Source organism: Myodes glareolus, chromosome 23, assembly GCF_982192425.1.
Source record: "Myodes glareolus chromosome 23, mMyoGla1.1, whole genome shotgun sequence".
NCBI classification, from domain to species: domain Eukaryota; kingdom Metazoa; phylum Chordata; class Mammalia; order Rodentia; family Cricetidae; genus Myodes; species Myodes glareolus.
The window spans coordinates 32,415,730-32,428,054 of NC_142048.1; the positions used below are offsets into that span (position 1 = coordinate 32,415,730).

At 37.9% G+C, this 12,325-nt stretch overlaps 1 protein-coding gene across 24 annotated transcripts in view; it reads right to left on the reverse strand.

Moving 5' to 3' along the window:
• Pcm1 (pericentriolar material 1) overlaps positions 1-12,325 on the reverse strand; it is a 92,668-nt gene that overhangs the window by 76,653 nt on the left and 3,690 nt on the right. The window lies entirely within an intron of this gene.

The following is a 12,325-nucleotide window of genomic DNA, read 5'->3' on the forward strand; positions in this document are numbered from 1 at the left end:
TGGTATTTAATTTTTTTTTTTTGGTGGTGTTGTTTTGGGGTTTAAAATTTCATCCATCCATCCATCCGTTTGTTTATTGTGGATGGTGGTGCATGCCACGATACAGATAGGGAGATCAAAACAACCTGTAGAGACCAATCTCTTCTCTACATGGAACTTGAGGACTGAATTTCAGTTATCAGGCTTTGTGAAAAAGCATCTCTATCTGATGACCTAGGCCCTGTTTTATTTTTTGAGACCAGTCTTACTATGTCTTAGCCTCCCAAGTGCTAGAATTAGAGGTATGGACCAACAAAACCAGCAAGATACCCCATGAAGATTTTGCTTGTGGACATGAAAATGGTACTGAATATTGATTATGTCCGGGTCAGAGAGGAGAAACAGAAGCAACAGAGTTGGAACAAAAGCACAGGGTCAGAAGTAGAAATGACCATGAGAAAATGTTTCTAAATGGTCATGAACAAGATTCTAGATTTCCACTAGCTATCAAATCATGAAGGCAGATGAAGGTAGGAAAAAAAAAATCAAGATAACTTTATTTAATATGGAAAAGTCACGAACTACAAACAAAAGGAATAAACTTTTAATAGGTAATTTTACCAGAATCATTCAGTTAAAGAGCAAAAATTATAAATTCAATTTGCTCTGACTCTAAGACCCTAACTCATTCCATTGAATAATATCAAACATCATCATTAATGGTAAAACAGGATTTATGTCACAGATATTTTAATGTTATAATATCTGTTAGAATAATATATTACAATTATGCAGCATATTAAAATTTTATCTAAAGATATAAAGTGGCATAATATTCCACACAATATTAACTTGAAAAATCTTAAAACTCAACTCAAAACAATACTTGCTTAAAGTTACATATATATATTTATTCTGGGTTTCTTGTTTTAAGGGATGATCTGTCTTTTTGGTACTGAATAGGGAATCTGAGGCCTTACACATGGTAGGCAAGTGCTCTATCACGTCTATATGCCATATCATTTAATAATTCTCTGAAACATTGGAAAAAGCATATCTTGTTCTATTTTACACATATATAGGTGTACTCTGTGTGTGCATGTGTGTATATGTGTTCATATGTGGGAGGGTACATGTAGAGACTGGAAGACAATTTCAGGTGTCATCTTCAGTAACGGCATCCTTGGAGTCAGGGTCTCTCATTAGCCAGTTCACCAATTAGGTTAGATTGACTAATAACCAGCATTGTCACATAAGTTTTAGGGACCACACTCAAATCCTTGCACATTTAATGTAAGCATTTAGCGAGCCACCTCCTCAGCTCAAAAAAACCATATTAGTCAACATTATTAAGACATGGAAAACAATCTTATTAAAATCAGAATGCCACATATCTGTTACTTGATACTATTCAAAATTCTATCAAGCAGAAAAATAAGAAACACAAGTAATAATAGAGAAAAGAAAGAAGGTGGTATTCTTAAACAATATGCACTAAAAAAATTACAGAACTTCAACATACCACCATGGTGATTTGAATATACATGGTCCCTTTAGATTCATGTGTTTAAATACTTGGCCTATAGGGAGTGGCACTATTAGAAGGTATGGCCTTGTTGGAGGAAGTGTGTCACTGTAGAGATAGGCTTTGAAGCTCCAGTCATGCCCATTGACAGTTCATTTCCTGTTGCCTTCAGATCAAGATGTAGAACTCTCAGATCCTTCTCCAGCACCATGTCTGATGCAAGCTGCTATGCTCCTCACCATGACAATAATGGATTAAACCTCTGAAACTGTAAGCCAGCACCAATTAAATGTTTTTCTTTATAAGAGTTACCGTGGTCATGGTGTCTCTTCACAGAAATAGAAACCCTAACTAGGATAATCACCAATAACAACTTTAAAAGAAGAGGGAAAATGATGCACTGAATGACAAAATATATAATGAAGACTTGCAAAAATTGTGTCCCATTTAACAAAGCACTATCAAATACTAAAGGAGAGTATTAAAGAAAATGTAAGTATAAAAACAGTCTTTCTATTGACAAGACTAAATATTATAAATGTATCATTTTTCTTCTAAATGTTTAAATTTAACATAATACAACATCTGCCCTTACTCCCCCCCCCACAAAAAAAACCACTGCTACTCTTCTTGGAACTCGACAAAATGACTCTCAAATTCATCTGGAAGAATTAAAGTCTTAAATTAAAATTAAATTAAAGAATTAAAGTCAGACAGACAATATAATATGTGTGAGGTAAATGCAAGGTTAGTGAGTAGAAAACAAATTCAGCATAACAAGCAAGATGGTTAATCTACACAGATTTGCTCTAGCCCAACAAGATATATACATATATACATGAGAAAAACATAGGAATAAGTGGTAATCACAGCTATATTGCTTACTATTCAACAAGTACCACATTAAGAATCTTATCAATCTGCTCAATCGTGCCACAAGGGCATGTGCTCAACTATGTTCATAGCAGCTTTGTTTGTCATAGCCAGAACCTGGAAACAACCTAAATGCCCCTTGACCTAATAACGGATAAGGAAAATGTGGTACATTTACACAATGGAGTACTACATAGCAGAAAAAATTAACGACATTTTGAATTTTGCAGGAAAATGGATGGAGCTAGAAAACATTATTTTGAGTGAGGTAACCCAGACACAGAAAGACAATTATCACATGTACTCACTCACAGGTGGTTTTTAAACATAAAGGAAAGAAAACCAGCCTACAAACCACAATCCTTGAGAATTTAGACAATAATGAGGACACTAAGAGAGAGTCACATATATCTAATCTACACGGGAAGTAGAAAGTATAACAAGACAAGATCTCCTGAGTAAATTGGGGAAGGAGTGATGGGAAGAGGGGGAGAGGCAGGGAGGGGAGCAGAGAAAAATGTAGAGCTCAATAAATATCAGTTAAAAAAATTAAAACCATGTTTTTTAAAAAAAGAATCTTATCAATCATAACTTTGTGATGTATGATTATTTAACAGGCAGGACAATCTCCTAACAATCTGCAAAAAGATTTAGAGCCTTAGTAAATTTCCTTAGCTGGAACTCATAATCTCAAGCACAGAACACAAAAATAGTATTTAGCCATACTTTCCCCATGACTCCCTAAGATATATCCCACTAACTTTCCACATCATTAATGCCTAGAAGTGAACAGAAGTTAATGCCTTTGTCACCAGAGCTTCAGCATCTTCAAATAGAAAAGGATTAACTTTACCCAACACCAAGATAATAAACAGACTAAAAACAGAACGGTCACTGATGACTCTAAAAGTAAAATGACAATAAAGGACTTTAAAAAATGGGGGGGGGGAGGAAGCTCACTAAATTTAGAACACAAAGAAATAAAAACATCTGATTGTATTCACACCAAAAGTGAGTCCCAGGATTTCTGACAACAGAATATTACAAATATGGGGGGAGGGGCTGAGAGATTATGAAATACATAATTAGCCTCCTTAAGTTTTTTATTACTTCTAATTATGTACACATGTGGGTGGGAGATGCCCACAGATGCCCTGGAGCTTGAGTTACAGCTAGTTTTGAACAACCTGACAAGGGTGCTGAGAGCCAAAGTAGAGTCCTCTGCAAGAGCCCCCAACATCTTTACTACATAAAAATTAAAGAAATGTACAAAAAAGAAAAGAGTAAACATAAGATAAAAAGTCATCAAATCCAACTGCAAACTAAAATAAGAAACTATTAAAATTGCTAAATTTTACATACATTAGTATCTAATACTGACTGACACTAAAAGCAAAATAGAACCCTCAGATACTGTGGAAATATAAACTGGTATCATCTCTCTGGAAGGCATTTTGTCAATATTGTACCAAGAACCAAAACTATTTACATCCCAGTTATTGTACCTCTCCATATCTAGCCTATCTTAAATATGGGGAGGGGGTAACATTAGGCCTTGACAGTGCTATATTTAAAACAACTAGATGTTATTATCCTATAAAATGACAGGATAAATGCTATTAGGCAAACAGTCCTACTTCCACTGAATTTTGATAATGCTAAGCATCCTTTCAGATGTATAATTATGAAGGCTGGACAATGTAGCATCTTTATTTATGGGAAAGTTATGTAAGTGAGGGGAAAACAACATTGAAAACCATGCTTGCACTTAATTCTATGGAGGAGAAATATAGTAATCTTTACTCTTTTTTCTGATTCATATACTTAACATTTAAACCATTTTGTTTGTTTAGGTTTTTTGAGACTGGGTTTCTCTGCAGCTTTGGACCCTGTCCTGGAACGAGCTCTTGTAGACCAGGCTGGCCCCGAACTCACAGAGATCCACCTGCCTCTGCCTCCCAAGTGCTGGAATTAAAAGTGTGTGCCACCACCACTCGGCTTCATTTACACCATTTTGTATTAGAAATATTCTTAACTTTTAAAATAATATCCACAGACAGGTATGTTCACTGAACTGAACATATTTGAACATTAAAGTTACTTAATATACTCTAGATGCAATGGTATAACTTGAATTAATAAGGAATAGGAGCTCAAAAAAAATAGGCAATAGAAGTAGGCCTGCATTTAAAAGCACTAATTATTTCAAGAGGAAAAAAATGGGACTGAGAAGATGGCTCAGCGGGTTAAGTACTTAACACACAAATCTAACAATTTGAGTTCAAATCCCCAGAATCCTGGCAAAAGCTGAATGCAGTCGTACCAACATCTACATTCCCATCATGATCCTCTGGAAGAGATGGAGACAGGAGAATCCCTGGAAATTTATGGGCCAGCGGCAGTGACCAATAAGAAAGATTCAACCTCAAAAAGGTGGAAGATGAGAATCAATACCCAATGGTGTCCTCTGACTTCCCTATGTACTACATGTTCCTGACACAAAAGTGGTCCTTAAGTGGAGTATGCTGTGCTTTTTAAGTAAAGTAATAAAGTAACTTTAATATAAAATAGGAATATTTTTGGCAAGAAGCTAGCTTTGGTAACCCATACCTGTAATCCCAATACTAGGAAGGATAATTCAATGCCTGACTTAGCTTCAGAGAAAACCTATCTCAAAACAAAAACAAAACACCAAAAATAAGACTGGTGATATAACTCAGTAGTAGAGTTTGTTTAGCATGTGCAAGACCCTGAATTTGATCCCAACACTGTGAAACTAAAAATGTATTTGAAGAGAAAATGTTTACATTCGAAATTTATATTAAATTTCGAACTAAAACTCACAGCTTGTTCTAAAGATGTATTTATGCATTAATGACTTTAAAATAAAAACTATATAGTTTGGCAAAAATATCAAATATTTTTTAAAAAATCTTTTCTCAATGGCTGTTAAAGTTTTGTCTACTAGACCAGTGAGATGGCTCAGGTCATTCATTCAGTCTCCTTTCTTCAAAGTCAATCCAGCAGATCTCAGTACTGGTGTAGGGCTGTTGTAGCTTTGCTGAACTTGATTGTGGGTCAGTATTTTTAAGATGTAACAGAGGTACAGGCAAATATGTATGACTTAGATAGGTATGCAAATCAGATTCAAAGCAATTAAGAGGGGAATAAGAAAATAACAACAGAAGGTATTATTGTGGATGAAAGCATATGTGTGAGATTTGTGTCTTGAATTTCTAGGGGGTTAAAAAGACTAGAGGACAGCCAAATCTGTGCTAGTGAGGTTTTGGAAGGCTTCAGGCCTAAACAATTTACCAAAGGAGTAGAAGAAGTGCAGGTGAGTTCCACTGTTCCCACATCTATAAAGTGATCTAGTAGGGTGAAAACTACTCTAACAGTGCCCCTAAGAGAAGGCCAAAGCTGCCTACAGATGAGAACTATCCAAGATGATTCAAAAGAACAATGGATTGTAGAATATTGGGGCTCTAATACAAGTTGTGGCCAGGTTGCCTTCGTTCCTAGCAGTCCCTAGGGATACCGGGTCATTACCACCTATAGATGGATATGGAGCGTGGCATACATTAATAGGATTGAGATGGGCAATATCTCCCCAAAATATGCTGTGCACATTTCTCCTGAGATTAGAATGTTTGCATGACATAAATGGATGTTAAGACCCTACAACTCAAGACAGCACATTCTAGATCAGAATATGGAAAAATCAAATTAGTAAGGAGCTCAGCTATGGCTCTTTGTGCAGCCAGGTGTGGCTAATGGAGCGGAAATATGGTGGCTGCAGAACTGTCCCAGAGTGTCAGATCTGGAAAGCCCAACACAGAATAGGCCTGAAATCACTGCACCTTGCTACTCTCAACTTCCCCTTTGCTCAAGGAGAGGGGAGGTGGAACAATTCACAGAGAATGGTTGTAGAGCAGAGACCTAAAGGGCTTCCTATCCACACAGCTGTATCCAACAATGCCCTTTTGAGGAACAATTGATACAAACAGCATCTTTTTGAGTTGCATTGGACCTTACTGACTGTATCTCCTTAGGTGCTGAATCCCAAGACCAACTGGCATATGCCTAGAACAAACAATGGCGGTTCTGCAGAGATCCTACCTAGGTGTTATTAAAAGGTCTTAATTAAATAATGCTAACCTGAGTACCTTCCAGATTTAGAAAAGCATCTGAAAATTCAAAAACTCAACTACAGGCACAAGGATGGGAAAATATACACATAAGGTACAGAGGCCAGGCACTCTTGGGAGTTTTATGGTTGGATAATGCATAAATGATAGTGCTTACAATGGTGGGAAAAAGTCCCACAACAGTCTGTGCCTATGTAAGCAAAACATCAGTTAAGGAGCTACTACCAGAAGCCACAAGACTACTAATAATACCAATACCATGGGCAAGTTACCTCTCTATGAGGTACAATGTGATTTATTGCCACTGATACTGGTTGTGTGACATATTGGATGTTAAGACCCTACAACTTAAAACAGCACGTTCTGAATCAGAATATGGAGAAATCAAGTTAGGAGTGAGCTCCCTCCTTGCTGATCAGCATTCTTAGTGCCAAAAACCATTATGAAGGCTGGGGCTGGGAACTGTTGTCTACATCCTACTTAGATATGGTCACAAGAGTATTTAATATTTAACACCATATGCATGCTAACAAAGATATACCCATTGGTGTAAGTGCCAAGACTTTGGTGAATTATAAACACTTGTTTTTTAATAAGATTTAAGGCTTAACTCCAGAAATGGGGAGTAAACTTTAAATTTGATACTGTAAAACCAACGTGTGTAGCTAAGGAAGTCGTAGACCCCAACAGGAAAAGTATGGCAAGCTATGAATAAGATACACCTTTCAAAATTCTTCCCGTGAAAATTCTTTTCAACATTCATGTTTATGCCCATAAACGTTACATTTACGCCCATAAACTATGGCTGCTGTCAACCTTACTCGGCAGGGGAAGTTTATTTTTGCTTTGGACAGCAGCTACAGAAGAGATTCATAAGCAGTCCAAGTACTGAGAACAAGTCACTGTTGCTGTAACAAAGAGGTCCAGTATTCACCTCTAAACGGGAGAAAATAATCATACATCTGTGTGATTCTCCCCCTACCCACCCACACACTAGGCTCAGGAAACACTATGAAAGAGAGGGCTAAAAGTGTGCCAGAATACAGAAGAGGAGAAGTGTTGGACTCTGTGCTCTGCACATCATACAACTGTTGTCACCTTGAAATCAGAGCATGAAACCCACACAACACTGGGACCACTGACAGTCCCTCATGGAAAGAGAGGCTCCTGAGGCACACATGGCCACTTCACTCTCCTAAGAATATACAACACTTAACAATGGTTGGGAGAAAAGAGATTGTTCTTCAATGATGTACCTATAAGCAACCCTAAATTAAATTTGCTAGTTCAGCAAGCTGGACTTGAATGGAATCATTTCTCTGATCTGTCCCTGCTCTATTACTAGGGTGAATTATGTTCCCTAGAAAAAAGTCATCAACAATATTTAATAACCTTAAATTTTAAATTTGTTTAAAGGGCACACTAAGATAGAAGTAAATTAGCATAAAGCTAGAGCTGGTTGTGGTGACTTGTGCCTGTGCTCTTCACACTTGTGAGATGGAGGAAGAAGGCTATAGCAAGCTCAATGCTAGCCTGAGCTATAGAAGAGATCCTGCCACAACCAAAAAAGAAATACAGAAAGCTGGGCTGGGGAGATGGCTCAGTGGTTAAGAGCATATACTGCTCCTGCACAGGATCTGAGTTCCATTTCCAGCATCCATGTCAAGTGGCTCACAACTGCCTATAACTCCAACAATAGGCAATTTGCCATCCTCTTCTGGCCTTCATGGGTACCTGCACTCACATGCACCTATACAACTATACACGCACGCACACGCACAGAGAGAAAGAGAAAGAGAGAGAGAGAGAGAGACAGACAGACAGAGAGACAGAGACAGATAAACAGACATGCAGGCTGGCGTAACTGAAAATAAAACTATAAAAATAAAGTATAAAGCTAAATAAATACAAGCGAATCAATTCTCAAATTAACGTTTAGTAAATTTCTTAAAGGAACTAATATCTCCTCCTGTAAAATATTTCTAAGGAGGGCCAGGGAGTCAGCTCAGTTGGTAAAGCACTTGATTAAAAAATAAGGATCTGAGTTCAGATCCCCAACACTCACATCAACAGCTGACCACAATGGTATGTATGTACCTATAATCTTAATCGGGGGGGGGGGACCCAAACAGAAGACACCCTGGGTCTTACGCTACCAAGACAAAATTAAACAAAAACAATATACATACCTATAATCTTAACGGGGGGGGGCGCACAAACAGAAGACACCCTGGGTCTTACACTACCAAGACAAAATTAAACAAAAACAATATACCCACAGAGGATCTTTTCTATTGCCCTTTCAATTAAAGACTTAAAAAATAAAAATTCAATAAATAGAGTTGATGAGGTGGCTCTGAGCAGTTACAGGTACTTGCCACCAAGTCTAACATTTGAGTTTGATTCCTGAACCCCTATAATGCAGTAAAAAACTGACTCTACAAGGTGTCCTCTGACTTCCACCTATGTGCCCAAATGCACACACAATAAATAAATGTATTTAAAAGTTTTAAAAACTGTACAAATTTCTAAAACTCAAAATACCTTTTTCAAATTGGAAAAACAAAAACTAACCTCCAATGATTTAGTGGAAGATAAGACAAATAGTGAAATTTACAACAAAATGTAGCATTCAATTTGAATTGTCAAGAAGTTTTAACAATGTGAGGCAAATGCAGGAGAATCATTGGAAATTTGAGGCAAGCCAGGGGTATGCAGAGAGACCTTATCTAAAAAAGGAAAAAGGCACTTAACCTCACAATGTATCTTACTAACTGAACTTGTTACTGCATTAAGTCTTTTATCATATGGCTAATTTATGGTGTACATTTCTTCTTTTTATTGCGGCAATTTTAAAAAAGTTTATCTTAATGTTGTCTGAGTTAGGGTTTCTACTGCTGTGAAAAGACACCATGACCACAGCTGTTGTGAGATTTGTACACTGTGTGAAGGTGTATTGCTGTGACTAGTGTAATAAAAAGCTGAACAGCCAGAAAAGTTAGGCAGGATTTCTGGGGACAGAGAGGACTCTGGGAAGAAGGTTGGAATCACCAGTCACATAGAGAGGAAACAGGAGGTGCAAGATGAAAGACAGGCCATGTGATAGAATGTAGATTAATATAAATGGGTTAATTTAAGCTAGAAGAGCTAGTTAAGAACAAGCCTACACTATAGGCCAAGCTTTTATAATTAATAATAAATCTCCCTGTCATTATTTGTGAGCTGACAGCCCAAAGAAAAATCTATTATACACACTACTCTTATAAAAGAAAACATTTAATTGGAGTGCTTACAGTTTCAGAGTTTTAGTCCTTTATCATCATGGCAGGACATGGCAGCATGCAAGTAGACATGATGATAGAGAAGGAGCTTAAGAGTTCTATATCTTGATCTACAAGCAACAGGAAGTGAACTGTGACATGGCCATAGCTTGAGCATAGGAGACCTCAAAGCCTACCCCCACATACTTCCTCCAACAAGGCCACACCTACTCCAATAAAGCCATACTCGCTAATAGTGCTAATCCCTTTGGGGACATTCTTTTTCAAACCATCATATAGGTGTTCTGCCTGCATATATGTCTATATATGCCATGTGTATCTCTGATACCCTCAGAGACTAGAGAAGGCATGGATTCCCCGAAACTGTAGTTATAGAAGGTCATGAGCCACCCTGTAGGTGATGGAAAGTGATCTGCAGTCCTCTGCAATAACAAAAAGTATTCTTAGCTCCTGTGACATCTCTCTATCCCCTACTCATTTTTTTTTTTTTGAGACAGGGTCTTGCACTATAGCTTGGTGGTTCTCAACCTTTCTTTTTTTTTAATTTTTTTTTATGATTTATTTATCTTTTTTTTAATTTTTTTTTATTTTTATGTGCATTGGTGTGAAGGTGTCAGATCCCCTGGAACTGGATTTTCAGACAGTTGTGAGACGCCATGTGGGTGCTGGGAATTGAACCCGGGTCCTCTGGAAGAGCAGTCAGTGCTCTTAACCTCTGAGCCATTTCTCCAGCCCCGGTTCTCAACCTTTCTAAGGCTGCAATCCTTTAATATAGTTCCTCATATTGCTACTTCATAACTGTAATTTTGCTACAGTTATGAATCACAATGTAAATATACATTATGTAGAATATTTGATATGTATCCTTGTGAGTACCGCTGCTACAGCACAAGGTGACCTGGATCTCACTATGTAGCCCAGACTAGCCTTGAATTCACAGCAATACTCCTTCCACTGTCTTCCAAGTGCCAGATTTCTTTTCGAATGAAAACTGTATACATTTACAGGGTACAGTGATATTGTAAATCAAGAATACACAACATAAAGATAAAGTTAGGTTAAACATTTATATCTTTTCAAACATTATTTCATTTTTAAAAGATGTATTTTTCACCTCGCCACCTACTGCAGGTAGGAAAGCTGGTCTGGGGTCATGAGTGCTCGGAAAACTGACCCTGTCCCTCTCTGGCTGCTACACTCAGAACTTGCACCTATCCTGGGCAGCACAACAGAGTTGACCCTATTGATTGGGGCCTAGGTGATCTGGTCCCACAGCTCATCTGCCATATGAAGGAATGGACAAGGGAGAAATACGCTTCCCTATCCTGTCCCTCACCACCTGTGACAGGTGAGAGAACAGGCTCTGAGGTCATGGGAGTGGAAGAGCTGCCTCTGCCCCTTACAGGCTGCAGCACTCAGGAAAGCAGGCCCTGAACCTTGCATCGGCAAACCAGGAGAGCTGGGCCTGGTGGCATTGGGTGTGGGTAATCAGGCCCTGGAAGCATGAAAGCAGGAGAACCGGCCTCAATCCCTACTGTATGGCCTTGTTGGAGGAAGTGTGTCACTGTGAGAGTGGGTTCTGAGGGTTCCTAATGTCAGGATACCACCCATTGTCTCAGTCGACTTCCTGTTACCTGCAAGATATAGGACTCTCAGCTTCATGACCATATCTACCTGCAGGTCATCATGCTTTCCATCATGATGATAATGAACCTCTGAAACTCTAAGACACCAACTAAATGCTTTCCGTGGTCATGGTGTCTCTTCACAGCAATAAAAACCCTAAGACACCTGCTTTTATGAACTGTGGGTATATATGATTTCTCAAAGTGTCTTAGTCTCAATCCCAAAGCCCATTTTGTCTTCCTCATTCCAATACCTTTTTCACTCTGGTAATTTGTTCAAGATAAGGAACTTAAATTTCCTCTCTGACCCTACTTCTTGCATTCTACTATATCACTGCATAATTTTGCGAATCTGTTCTTGATTCTGAATACTTCTGTCCCCTGACTATTTTCTTCTTCTTACCTTTTTAATCTTTTGCATTCTTACTCACAAACCATGGAATTATTATAAAATGTCTTCCTAGCATCCTTGACTTTCCTACCTATTTGCTCCTTCTGTTAACTCTAGGAAAGCAATTACCTGCTTTGTTTCTACACACACCCTGTCAAAGTGGTATTGAGTTTGGTTTGACTTTTGACTTTGTATCATGGGGTCTATTTTACTCACTTGTCTATTTTACTCACTGCCTTATCCCCAAACATTTGTCATTACACAGTACATTAGAAGCACTCAAATTTATAAAATCAATGTATTATTATTATGTACTGCCTGTCAACTTCAAATCAAATTTCCTAATATGACTATTCCTTTCTGGTTTTTCCACCACAGCTGATATCTGCTTCTTATCAATAGAATAAATCTCACTGAGAAATTCCCAAGTGAATTCAATCAATTACCCTGTATTTCCATTCCTCGTATCCATTTTCCCTAATTTTTCCTTTTAGTAAAATTAT